The sequence below is a fragment of the Primulina eburnea genome, chromosome 6 (genome assembly GCF_022965805.1).
Source record: "Primulina eburnea isolate SZY01 chromosome 6, ASM2296580v1, whole genome shotgun sequence".
Taxonomy (NCBI): domain Eukaryota; kingdom Viridiplantae; phylum Streptophyta; class Magnoliopsida; order Lamiales; family Gesneriaceae; genus Primulina; species Primulina eburnea.
In genome coordinates, this window is record NC_133106.1 from 12,122,891 (window position 1) to 12,137,424 (window position 14,534).

The 14,534-nt window shown below is 39.8% G+C and overlaps 1 non-coding gene across 1 annotated transcript; it reads right to left on the reverse strand.

Annotated features, from left to right (window-relative positions):
- Positions 1 to 7,330: 7,330 nt before the first annotated feature.
- LOC140835583 (small nucleolar RNA R71) lies at positions 7,331 to 7,437 on the reverse strand. Its single transcript, XR_012118906.1, has one exon. It is a non-coding gene; the product is annotated as a small nucleolar RNA R71 (small nucleolar RNA).
- Between the last annotated feature and the right edge of the window lie 7,097 nt (positions 7,438 to 14,534).

Below are 14,534 nucleotides of genomic sequence, written 5' to 3' on the forward strand. Positions count from 1 at the left end.
AAGTCCTATAGATATTTTTAAACCATTATATAACCATGATTCAAGCTAAATCACGAAATTGACAGCAATCTTCCCAAGCAAAATCTGTACAGATTTTTATAAACTCTTTTGTTTCCAACTTCACGGTTTGGGATGTTTTGTTGATTACAGGGTGTTGCTTCGGTTCCAGGCTCACATGGCTGCTACTAGGCATGAATTAGAATGTGTTAGGGAGTTTTTGGTTCAATGGTTCAAGCCCATACACGCATAAACAAATAAATGACAACAACTTTTCCCTTAAGTGCAGAATTGGAGTCAAGGTTTTATCATTTGGTTATTAAGGGTGAGAGTTCAAATCATGGCTGTCCTAGGGACTGTAGCCACGGTTATAACCCTTCCATATCATGTCTAGGACGTGACCAAGGTGTCCTTCAAAAGCTCGGTTCATGGTTCCGTCAGATTTTTTTTAAAACAACAACACAAGCATCACTCGAAAAATTTCTGTTTCTGGTTTGTGTGAGTAACTTCGGTTTTGAGGTGTTGGGATGGGCTGTGGCTGGCTTGTAGCCCATAGCCATGGTTCATACAACACTACATCATGTCTAGATCGAGCCATGGTTGACCATACAGCCACTGGAACGAGCCAAGACAGCAAACATTACAAACACATCACAATGCACAGAATTTGGGTTCTCGGTAGGAGCTTTGGAATGACATAAGTATTTGCTTGGTTTTTGGTTGGCTTTTAGCCCTTAGCCATGGTCCAAGCCATGCCTTAGGATGTTGGTAAGAGTCCTTGGGCAGTGGTTCAAGCCCATAGTCATTTATTTCAGGATTTTCACCACAAACAAGTAAACTGCTACTGCTGCACTTTTCCAGCAGCTTTGAGCTTCGGTTTTGGTGTTTGTTTGAGTTCTTGGTTGGCTTTTAGCCCATGGCCTTGGACTGGACAATACCTTAATGAGTTAGGAAAGTCATGTTTTTGGCCGTTCGTGATTTGGTCGAGTTTAGAGGTCGTACGAGAATTTACGGTGAAAGGTGCCAAAACGAATCTCGAAAGAGCGTTTTATGTTTTTGGATTCCTTTCACCTATTTTCGTGTTTTGCAGTTCTTATGCATATTTTTCAGGATGTTTGGGGTATTTTTAATCATGGTTAAACGTCGGTTTAATGTTGGTTCGGGTTGATACAATACAATGATTGAAAATCAAGTGGTTGGTCCTAATCGTCTCGTTTTTTGTTCTATTGTCAAGTTTAATTCAAGATAATATTATTTGCATGAGTGACATATTAGAATTAAGTCGCAGCGAGCCTAGGAGCGATCCAATTCATCCGTTAAAAATAAGTTTATAATTATATTACGTGCATAAAAATATAAAATGTTTATTTTTGAGATATATGTTATATGTCTTGTGGCCACCTTATGCTTATGGGTTTGGAAGTCGGTAGGCGCAACCGAGGACCTCTCCGCCCGGTGACCTACGGCCGGTTTATGATTATGTATGGGTGCGGACATCCAGTCCAAGTGCTGTGATTGATCTCTACCGTCCAGTATATTGTGGTTTAGTCTGATCAGGCGCTTACGCTATGTTATGGGCCAGTTGAGCACAGAAACTCCCAGCAGCAAGATATTCAGCTTCAGTTGTAGATGTAGCAGTGGATGTATGCTTCTTGCTGAACCAAGAGATAAATCTGTCTCCTAGAATCTGACATGATCCACTTGTACTTTTACGATCAAGCTTACATCCTGCATAGTCTGCATCTGAATATCCAAATAGATTGACAGAGGAGTCTTTAGAATACCGTAACCCAACATTTTGAGTGCCTTTAAGATATTTTAAAATACGTTTGGCAGCTGAAAAATGTGATTGCTTAGGGTTTGCTTGAAATCTAGCACACAAACAGACAACAAATACAATATCTGGACGACTAGCAGTTAGGTACAATGATGAACCTATTAAACCTCTGTAAAGTGCCGCCTCAACGGATATTCTCCCTTTATCATTGTCCAGTTTAACCGATGAACTCATGGGAGTACTTGCAGCTGAACACGATTCCATGCCAAATTTCTTCAGCAACTCCTTCGTGTATTTAGTCTGACTGATAAAAATGCCTGTCTCCAGTTGCTTCAATTGTAGTCCAAGAAAAAATGTAATTTTACCCATCAGACTCATTTCAAATTTATCATGCATCAACTTAGAAAATTTCTCGCATAATATGGGGTTAGTTGACCCAAATATAATGTCATCAATATAAATTTAAACGAGTAAAATGTGATCATTTTTTGAAAATTTGAACAATTTCTTTTCAATTGATCCAACAGAAAAATCGTGATCAGTTAGAAATTTTGAAAGAGTTTCATACCAAGCTCTTGGAGCTTGTTGAAGACCATATAAGGCTTTGTTCAAATGGTAGACATGAGTAGGAAAATGATGATTGATGAAACCTGGATGTTGTTCAACATAGACTTCTTCTTGCAACTGACCATTCAGGAATGCAATCTTTACATTCATCTGGTAGACTTTGAAATTCTTGAATGATGCATAGGCAAGGAATATTTTGATAGCTTCCAGTCTTGCAACTGGTGCATATGTTTCATCATAGTCAATTCCTTCTTCTTGCCTGTATCCTTGTGATACCAGTCTCGCCTTGTTGTGCACAACTGAACCATCTTCGTTCAGTTTATTCATGTAAACCCATTTTGTACCTATAACATTTTTTGAAACTGGTCTTGGAACTAGGTTTCAGAAATTGTTATGGGTAAACTGATTCAGCTCCTCTTGCATTGCATTTATCCAGTTTGGATCAACAAGAGCTTCATCAGTTTTCTTTGGTTCCAATTGCGATACAAAAGCTGAATGAATAAATAAATTGAGCATTTGATTTCTTGTTCTTACCGGGTAAGATGGATTACCTATCACCAATTCTGGAGGATGTGATTTCTTCCATCTGAGTTCAGCGTTTGTTGCTTCTATATCAGCAACTACTTCTGTAGGCAACTGAATGTTTTCAGTTTCAGTTGGATCTACCAACTGACTTTCAGGACCGACTTCCTGTTCAACTGTTTGATCCACAATTTCAGGTTCAAGTGTTTGACGGATGTTTCGATTGATATGTTTTTTTCTTCATGATCATCCTCCAAACTGATATCTGTAAATCGATCAAATAGCTCAACTAGATCAGTTGGCTTATCAGTTAGTACAGTTTCATCAAAAACATGTATAGACTCTTCAACATTTAGTGTGCTCTTGTTAAAAACTCTGTAAGCTTTGCTGACTGAAGAAGAAATATTCCCTCTGCAGATTTAGCATCAAATGCTTTTAAATGATTTTAGCCATTGTCAAGAATAAAATATCTGCAGCCGAATATTTTTAAGTAAGAAACCAAACTTTTTCGTCTATGTCAGATCTCATAAGGTGTTTTCAAATGATTTTTATTAATCATCGATCTTTTCTGAGTATAACACGCGGTGTTTACTGCCTCTGCCCATAACCTTTGAGAAATACCAGAATCAGCAAGCACTGTTCTAGCAGCTTCTTTAAGGGTCCGATTTCTCCTCTCAGCTACACCATTTTGCTTAGGAGTTCTAGCTGCTGAGAGCTACATGCTTAATTCCAGAATTTACTAAAAAATTTGAAAGAATTTTATTGATGAATTCAATTCCTCGATCGGATCTGATTCTATCCATTCCAACTGATATCTCATTTAATTGTCTTTTGTAAAGCTTGATTGGTTGTGCAACAGTTTGGTCTTTGGATTTGAGAAATATAACCCAAGTAAATCTTGAAAAATCATCCACAACCACCAAGGTGTATTTCATTCCCCCTAAGCTCATGACTGGTATTGGACCAATAGATCAATATGTAACAGATCTAAGCATCGGGAAGAAGATTTACGGCTCTTGTTTTTAAAAGAAGATTTTACTTGTTTACCAGAATGACATGTTGAACAAATTTTATCTTTGGTAAAATCAATTTTGGGCAAACCAGTGACAAGATCGTGATTACTCAGATATGCAATATATTTAAAGTTCAGGTGGTTTAATCTCTTATGCCACAACCAGTTTTTAGAAGATTTTGAAGCAATAAAACATACTGGTGCATAAGGTTGATCATTCCAACTGACTTTGTAAGTGTTTCCACACCGTTTGCCAGTTAGGATGGCCTCATCAGTTGAGTCTCTGACTGAACAAGAATGTTTGTTAAACTGAACTGAGAATCCATTATCGCATAACTGACTGATGCTAATCAGATTATACTTGAGATTCTCAACTAGCAAAACATCATTAATGATAAAGTTACCATGGATAAGCTTACCCTTACACACGGTTTTACCTTTAAATTATCTCAAAACTGATGTTAGTCCAGTGCACTTGATCAATTCAGAAAAAAGTTGCATCTCCCGTCATGTGTCGTGAGCATCCACTATCCAGGTACCAGATTGATTCCTTGCTTGTACCTGTTACTTGCAATCACACACAAGATATAATTTTGGTACTCATTTCTATTTGGGTCCAAAACTGATTAGTTCTTTAGATGAAACGTCTGCTTATCCGTTTTCTTAAAAAGTACTAGCATTTTTTTCTTTTTCTAAACCTCACATAGCATCGGCCGAATCATAAAATATTTTGGAACTATTTTAAAAGTAAAACAACAAACTACTTTACTAAATCTAAAAATAACATTTGAAAAGTATAGCCCATACTATAACCTCTCAAAAACCACTCACACATAAATTGTCGTAAAAAAAATATCTTTAACATTACTTAAAATTATAAATCATGACTAGTGCGGAAAACTAGCGTCGATCCTCGGGTTATGAGCACCTTCAGTCCAGTCAGATCAACCATCAAGACCTCCATTGACATTATCATAATCACCTGCATCAATCACACCTAGTGAGTTTAAAGACTCAACACTTCATATCTTGATAACAAGTAATACGCAATACAATTAACATATAACAGTGAAAAATATTTGTACTTAAAATATCATTTTCATGAAGATGCATAAACTTAATTATTTTCGTAAATATTTTCATGATGCATAAAACTTTAAACAATAAAATTTTCGTAAACTTAATCATATCATCCTCAACATATTCATATTATCATCAACATATACGTATTTCTTTTTACTTTCGTTGAACTCAGATCGTTAATTGTGACTTTCGTGTTCATCTACGTCTACGTGTTGGGCGATGGATCCATCTACAAGTAACCACAGTACTGGGCGGAGGGAACACCAGCGACACTCTCACCCGTCAACTGGGCCTTGGCCTTACGTATTAACATATCATCGTATACATCTACATATCCGTATCTGATAGGACTCGTTTTTACGTGTTTTTAGTGTTGGTTTTGAGTCGCATTCATGCATCATATTAGTTTGTTTTAGTTTAATTTAGCATTTTTCTAGCATTATTTATCATATGACTGATCTCGTGTAGTTGGTGGTTATTTTGTAGGAATTGAACCACAAAGTGGGAAAATATTTGCCAAAGCATCGAGAAGGACTCGCGAGGGCGGTCAAAATTGACCGCCCAGCGAGCATGTTGGTCTGGCCGAGGAGTTGTTGCGCAAGCGTCTCGCTAGGGCGGTCAAAAGTGACCGCCCCAGCGAACCCAGGTACATGGCCGAGGAATTTTCTGCGAGAACCTCTCGCTAGGGCGGACACTTTTGACCGCCCTAGCGAGCCGCGAGATTTGAAAAGATTTGTTTCATTTTTTATGGACTCGATCCGACAATATAGACCTAATACACGAGAGGGGCGCCGTTTTTCAGCGGACATCATTATTTTCATCATATTTTCTTGGAGAAAGGGTAGGAGCAAAGGAGATTTCGAAGACCTCGAGAATTCCACGCTTCGTGGCCGTCATCCGTCGTCATCTTTAGTATTTTCATAATTCAGTTTTTAATTCTTAGATTGTTGTTGGTTTTTATTATGAATTTTAGTAGCTAAACTCTAGATTTGTTGGGATTTGAGGGGATCCTACCCCGTACTCATTGTTTAACATTATTTCTCGACGTTTTTACTAGTGATTTGTTTATGCTATTGTTCTTTCTTATTTCAATCGAAGCTTAGCTAACTTCCTTTGATTATTTCATGTTGTTAATGATTTCGATAGAATAATTAACAATGCGATCAAATAGTATAAACCACGGATTTACAATTTTAGTAGATATACGGAATTAGGTACGTGTCGATAATGATAGTTCACCCGGATGAAAGCTAGTGGATTCCATAGAATGTAATGCAATCTTGAACTGTTAAATATTTGAGGACACTTAAGTACTGCATGTTTTTTATTAGTATTAATATAGCTCGACAGAGTATATTAATTAGTCTAGGGAATTCCGTCGAATGCATGAGTAAAAGTCGAGTGTAGTTAGTTAAACACGAGTGGTAGGTGAACTGATAATTTCCCAACAAATTCGTTTCTCATTTGATTTTAATCCAAATTAATCATTGCTTTCATTGAAACGTTTTCTTTGCATTTTAATTAATTTAGTTATTTGATATACAGTAGTTTAATCATCAACTCATTCTATCGTTGCTAAAGAATTTTACTTGAAAATAAAAATATTGTGACGCAGTCCTTGTGGATCGATACTCGTATTCACTTACGTTTATTATAACTTGACTATCGTGCACTTGCGATATTTAAATCGAGCTTTCAATTATAAAATAAATTTTGGGACTATTCACTGTGCAAGTTTTGCTCGACCAAGTTTTTGGCGCCGTTGCCGGGGACTGTTGATTCATAAATTTTTATTTTTCATTTAAATTCTTTAGTATTATTTATTTTATTTTTATTTGATACTCTCATTGTGTTGCAGATTTTTCTTGTGGTGCATGCGAAGATCACTCGAGTGTAAGCTTGAGCCTTTTGACCCCGAGATCGAACGCACAGCTAGGCGTCGACTACAGCAGCAGAGAGCGAAGGAAAGAATGGAAGGCGATCAACAAAGAGAGGAGCCAAGGCGTATACCGATGTTGGATTATGCACAGCCGTCTCTTGATGGAGCACGTCCAAGCATCGTTAGACCAGTCATCCGAGTCAATCAGTTTGAGATCAAGCCAGCTATCATTCAGATGATTCAGAACACTGTCCAATTTGGGGGAAGTGCACTCGACGACCCTAACTCTCATATAGCTGACTTTCTTGAAATTTGTGATACTTTTAAGTTTAATGGCGTGTCTGATGATGTTGTTCGTTTGTGTTTATTTCCATTTTCACTGAGAGATAAAGCTAAGTCGTGGTTAAACTGTTTGCCTGTAGGGTCTATTACTACATGGGAGGATATGGCAAAGGCATTCCTGATCAAGTACTTTCCTCCGTCGAAGACTATGAAGCTTAGAGCCGACATTACTACTTTTGCCCAATATGAGCAAGAGTCACTTTACGAGGCATGGGAGCGCTACAAGGACTTGTTGAGGAGATGTCCACACCATGAGCTACCTCTCGGGTTAGTTGTTCAAACTTTCTACTACGGTCTGCTTACTCCTAACCGTACTATGATAGATGCTGCTGCCTGTGGTAACCTACTGAGAAAGACGGCAGAGGAAGGCTATGAGTTATTGGAGGAAATGGCTGCTAGTAGCTATCATCCTCAGTCTGATAGGCAGAGACGAGGTGCTGGAGTTAATCAAGTTAATGATTTGTCGGCGGTCTCAGCACAGTTAGAGGCTTTGAATAGAAAGATTGATGGGATGAGCATGAGTGGGTCGGCTATGCGACTGCAAGAAATTTTCTGTGATAAGTGTGGGGGTGAGCATGATGTACAGGATTGCCAAGATGGCAATCCATTCTATGTGCCTGAGGGAGCACCGGTAAAACAAGTGGGATTCCAGAACCGTCCTAGAAATGACCCTTACTCGAACACATATAATCCGGGATGGAGGAATCACCCAAACTTTTCATGGGGATGTCAAAACAACCAAAATCGCCAACAAAGAGGTCCACCATATGGGATGCACCAAGGATTCAAGCCAGAACCGCCTCGGGAGGAGAAGTCCAATTTAGAGCAAATGATGACTAAATTTATCTCTGCAACAGAGACGAGATTTCAGAATCAACATGCATCCATAAAAGGGTTAGAGAATCAAATTGGACAATTGGCTAAGTTTATTGCTAATAGGGAGCAAGGAAGCTTTGCCAAGCAACACGGAAACTAACCCAAGAGAACATGTGAAGGCTGTGGAATTGCGTAGTGGAAAAGCACTCGAGTCTAATGAGGAAAAGACCAAGTACGGTGAGGATGAGGTGGAAACTCGAGGAGGTAAGTCTTCTAACTCTACATCTACACCTATTGCACAAAATAAAATTGTTATCCCTCCACCTTTTCCTGCAGCAATGAAGAAAGCTAAATTAGATGCACAATTTGGTAAATTTCTTGAGATATTTAAAAAATTGCATATTAACATTCCTTTTGCTGATGCTTTATTGAATATGCCAAGTTATGCAAAATTCTTGAAAGATATCTTAGCAAATAAGCGGAAGCTAGAAGATCATATGACGGTGAATTTGACCGAAAATTGCTCTGCTTTAGTTCAAAACATGATGCCTCCTAAGCAAAAAGATCCAGGGAGTTTCTCTATACCTTGCATTATTGGCGACATTAATTTTCATAAAGCTCTATGTGATCTTGGTGCGAGTATTAATCTGATGCCTCTTTCTGTGTTTAGGAGACTGGATAGGCGAGCCCAAGCCAACTAGGATGTCGTTGCAGCTGGCTGACAGATCTGTCAAGTATCCACGTGGGATTATCGAAGATGTGCTGGTGAAAGTGGATAAGTTTATTTTTCCTGCAGACTTTGTGATACTTGACATGGAGGAAGATTTAGAGATGCCTTTAATCCGAGGGAGACCGTTTCTGGCTACAGGGAAAGCACTGATTGATGTTGAGGAGGGGAAATTGAGACTGAGAGTTGGAGAAGAAGAAATTATTTTTGATGTTTTCAATACTCTCAAGCACACAATGCACAATGATAGTTGCTTTCGTATTGATGTCTTGGATTCTCTTGATTGTGATTTTGTGCAGGATGGATTGAAAGAACCATTGGAGGCCACTTTCACTACTGAAAAGCAGGAGGACGAGCTAGACGAGGAAAATATGGAGATGGTAGCTCATTTGAATGCCATTCCACCTTAGAGAAAGCAAGTGAGGCTTAGACTAGAGGAATTGGGAGACAGAAAAGATTTAATGCCTCAAAAGTCAAGCCTAGAGGAGCCGCCTACTTTGGAGCTCAAACCACTACCTCCACATCTCAAGTACGTATATTTAGGAGAAGATAATAAATTGCCTGTTATTATTTCCTCTTCTTTGACAGATGATATGGAGAGTAAGCTCATGGGAGTCCTCAAGGAGCATAAAGGAGCATTCGCTTGGAAGGTGTCGGACATAAAAGGGATAAGTCCTTCGATCTGCATGCACAAAATTCTGATGGAAGATAAATACTCACCTCTAGCACAACCACAAAGGAGGCTAAATCCAAAGATGCAAGAGGTAGTAAAAGCTGAGACCATTAAACTTCTGGATGCAGGTATTATCTATCCTATCTCTGATAGTGCGTGGGTAAGCCCTGTGCAATGTGTGCCTAAAAAGGGTGGGATTACTGTTATTACTACTGAAATAAATGAGTTGATTCCCACTAGAACTGTTACGGGTTGGCGTGTGTGCATAGATTATAGGAAATTGAATGATGAAACCCGTAAAGATCACTTTCCCTTGCCATTTATCGATAAAATGATTGAACGATTAGCAGGTCATGAATTTATTGCTTTTTAGATGGATATTCGGGATACAATCAAATCACAATTGCACCTGAGGACCAAGAGAAAACTACTTTCACTTGCCCTTATGGTACTTTTGTGTTTAGGCGTATGCCCTTTGGTTTATGCAATGCACCTGCAACATTTCAAAGATGCATGACTGCTATCTTTCATGACATGACTGAAAATTTCCTTGAAATCTTTATGGATGACTTCTCTATTTTTGGCTCCTCATTTAATGAATGTTTAGAGAATTTGAACTTGGTGTTAGTTAGATGCGAGGAGAGCAATTTGGTGTTGAATTGGGAGAAGTGTCATTTTATGGTTCAAGAGGGGATTGTGTTAGGACACAAGGTATCGGAGAATGGAATTGAGGTTGACAAAGCCAAGGTGGAAGTAATCAAAAACTTACCCCCACCTTCATCAATAAAAGGAGTTAGAAGTTTCCAAGGGCATGCTGGTTTTTATAGGCGTTTCATTAAAGATTTTTCCAAAATTGCTAAATCTTTATCCTCTTTGTTGATGAAAGATGTTGAATTTAATTTTGATTCTATTTGTCTGCATGAATTCGAGATACTCAAGGAGAGCTTGGTGACAGCACCTGTTCTGACTGTCCCTGATTGGGAGTTACCATTTGAGGTGATGTGCGATGCTAGTGATACAGCTGTTGGTGCGGTGCTGGGTCAAAGGAAGAACAAGGTATTTCATACCATCTACTATGCAAGTAAGACTTTAAATGATGCTCAATTGAATTACGCTACTACTGAAAAGGAATTGCTTGCTATAGTATTTGCTTTCGACAAATTTCATTCATACCTTGTTCTGTCTAAAGTAACTGTGTATACAGATCATTCTGCCCTAAAATACTTGCTTGCTAAGAAAGATGCGAAACCTAGGTTAATTAGGTGGATTCTATTATTGCAAGAATTTGATCTCGAAATTCAAAATAAAAAGGGTGTGGAAAATGTAGTCGCTGACCACCTGTCTAGGCTTGAGCATGTTAGAAGTAAGGGCAGTGACGATGATATAGATGACTGGTTTCCTGATGAACAATTGCTTGAGATAAATGCGAACAAAATTTTTGATAAACTGTTGGGCAAATATGGTGTCATCCACAAGGTTTCCACTCCATACCATCCCCAAACTAGCGGACAAGTTGAAGTGTCCAATCGAGAGATTAAGAGGATTCTAGAGAAGACGGTCAATGTGAATAGGAAGGACTGGTCCATTCGGTTAGATGATGCTTTGTGGGCTTATCGTACTGCTTTTAAAACACCTATAGGCACTACACTATATAGGCTACTTTTTGGTAAAGCATGTCATCTACCAGTAGAATTAGAGCATAGAGCATATTGGGCGACCAAAGCACTAAACTTTGATTTTGCTCTTGGAGGTGAGAAACGATTTCTGCAGTTGAATCAGTTGGATGAGTTTCGAGGAAACGCTTATGATCTGGCACTATCTTACAAGGAACGCACCAAACGAGCCCATGATAAACGCATCATAAGAAGGGAATTCAAAGTGGGTGAAGCGGTATTGTTATACAATTCTCGTTTACGACTCTTTCCGGGCAAACTAAAGTCAAGGTGGTCAGGACCTTTCACTATAGCCAAGGTGTTCCCATCAGGTGCAGTGGTGTTGCATGATGGCAAGGAAGGGACGTTCACTGTGAACGCTCAAAGATTGAAGCACTATATCGGTGGCACAATTGAGCCACAAATTGGAGTCACTCGGCTCCATGACAGTCATTGAGGACATGGGTGACAAGTCGAGCTCTAGACTGTAAATTGAGAACTACTTCTACTCCCTATGTTGATTTTATCTTTTTCCTTTATTCATTAATCGCATCATTTGCATTTAGGTAGTTGCATGGCATAGCATTCATTGTTTTTATTTATTCTTTTTTCGAGAATGTCTCGCTAGGGCGGTCAAAACTGACCGCCCCAGCGAGCCCTCGCTTTTTATTCAAAAACATAGACGCCGAAAACGCCTCGCTAGGGCGGTCACTTTTGACCGCCCCCGCGAGCGATTTTTTTAAAAAAAATGGTTTTATGGCGAGAACCACTCGCTAGGGCGGTCCCGTATTTTTCAAATAAGTCGAGGCGAGAACCCCTCGCTAGGGCGGTCAAAACTGACCGCCCCAGCGAGCACTCGTATGTTTCAAATAATTTGTCACCGCAAATCACTCGCTAGGGCGGACACTTTTGACCGCCCTAGCGAGTCGCGCAGACTATAAAAAAAAAATATTTTCCCCTTTCTTCCCCACTTCGAACCCTACTCCTCCTCCTCAAATAATCGGCGCCTTCTTTGCTCTTTTGTGCTAAAGACCTTTATTTGTTGATTTTTCAGGGCAAAGACTCGATCTTGCTTTCTACAATCCACCCGGAAGCATTTAGACTACAATTTTTTTCAAATCCGGTCATCTTCCACAAATTCCGGCGAGCTTCTCCGGCGACCTTCAACAATTTTCCGGCGGTTGGATACTTTGTGCACTCCACTCTCTACATGGCACCCAAAAGATCTAAGGTAACTGATGTGAATCTGGCCGGGCATGGTGTTCAAATGATTGATAAGCAAGGGAGAAGGGCTCGTGATGCATGGGAGCACGTTGGAAAGCCGAAGGAACATTATTCAAGCATTATTTTTAGAAATCGAGGCTGCACGGACCCGAGCACGGACCAGTACACGGGGTCTATGTCCATTACATTTGAGGAAGAGAAACCCGAGTCTACACGGACCCGAGCACGGACCTGTGCACGGGGTCCGTGTCCATTGTTTTCCGGAGAGTAATTTTACAGAGCCTACACGGACCCTTACCCGGAGGCCTACACGGGGTCCGTGCCCTTTAGTTTTGATGGAGAGTTATTTTCCTAAATAAGAGTTTTATTTATTTTGGTAACTAGATTTCATATCTTTTTGATTTGTAGTCAATATATAGACGAATTTTATTGATTGTAAACACAACATTGATTATTATTCATCTTTTATGATATTGAGAATTCTCTCAACACAAGCTTAAGTTTCGTTATAACTTTTGCGTTGTATCAAATCAAACTTATCAAAAGATTTATCTTTTGTGGCGTTTGTCGAACGATTTTCACGGGGGTTGCCAAGGGCGGGTTCTTTGGAGGTTCTCTTGAAACGCGATTGTTTCTCTCGTTGATTATTTGTTGCTAAACTCTTGCTAGTTTAGAGGTGAATATCACACCTATCCAATTACTTGTTTCAAAGATCGGGACAACAACGATTCTTTGTACGAATGAATAGCAAACGATTAAAATCGAATCGCGCCCTCAATTCAATAACAAACAAAGAATCGTTGTTGTCCCGATCTTTGAAACAAGTAATTGGATAGGTGTGATATTCACCTCTAAACTAGCAAGAGTTTAGCAACAAATAATCAACGAGAGAAACAATCGCGTTTCAAGAGAACCTCCAAAGAACCCGCCCTTGGCAACCCCCGTGAAAATCGATCGACAAACGCCACAAAAGATAAATCTTTTGATAAGTTTGATTTGATACAACGCAAAAGTTATAACGAAACTTAAGCTTGTGTTGAGAGAATTCTCAATATCATAAAAGATGAATAATAATCAATGTTGTGTTTACAATCAATAAAATTCGTCTATATATTGACAACAAATCAAAAAGATATGAAATCTAGTTACCAAAATAAATAAAACTCTTATTTAGGAAAATAACTCTCCGTCAAAACTAAAGGGCACAGACCCCGTGTAGGCCTCCGGGTAAGGGTCCGTGTAGGCTCTGTAAAATTACTCTCCGGAAAACAATGGACACGGACCCCGTGCACAGGTCCGTGCTCGGGTCCGTGTAGACTCGGGTTTCTCTTCCTCAAATGTAATGGACACGGACCCCGTGTACTGGTCCGTGCTCGGGTCCGTGCAGCCTCGGTTCCTCAAAATAATGCTTGAATAATGTTCCTTCGGCTTTCCAATGTGCTCCCATGCATCACGAGCCCTTCTCCCTTGCTTATCAATCATTTGAACACCATGCCCGGCCAGATTCACATCAGTAACTCATGATGCTTCTAGTTCTCGGTCTACTACGTCTATGTTTGTGAATGATAATGCCAGGGAGATATATGAAAATGCTAGACTACATAGGAAACCAATCCCTGAGCGAGGATTTAGCTCGTTTATTATCGATCAATTTGCGGAGTTCCTAGTAGTAGGAAGAGGGTGGACTGCCTTTGTGGCACAACCGAACGCAGCAGTGGTTCCGGTTGTGCGTGAATTTTATGCCAATGCTCCGGAGGGGAATGAGCACAAGGCATTTGTGAGGGGACGTCTAGTCCCGTATGATTCCCATACGATCAATGACATGTTGGGTTTACCGCCGGTGGATGATTCGGTGTTTCAGGCGTGGGTGCTTAACCCGGATTATGATTTGATTATTCGCACACTCTGTTATCCGGGCACCACGTGGAAACAACCGGGGACGTATACGGTTTTTCTTGAAAAATTTTTGAAAGTGGACGCAGCATTGTGGTATGCGTTTTTGTCTAAGAGATTGATGCCGGTCGGTCATACGAGTGATGTGCAGCGTGAGCGGGCGGTTGTTCTTTATGCCATCTATACTGGGATGGTGATTGATGTGGGCAGGCTCATTTTCGGACAGCTTAACATGTGTATAAATAGCAGCAATTTGGCGTTTTACTTTCCGACGATAGTGACTGAGCTGTGTGCCCGAGCGGGGGTGATATTTGCCGATGATGATAAGTGGTTACCACCGATGAGAGCCATTGATGAGGCCCTCTATCGG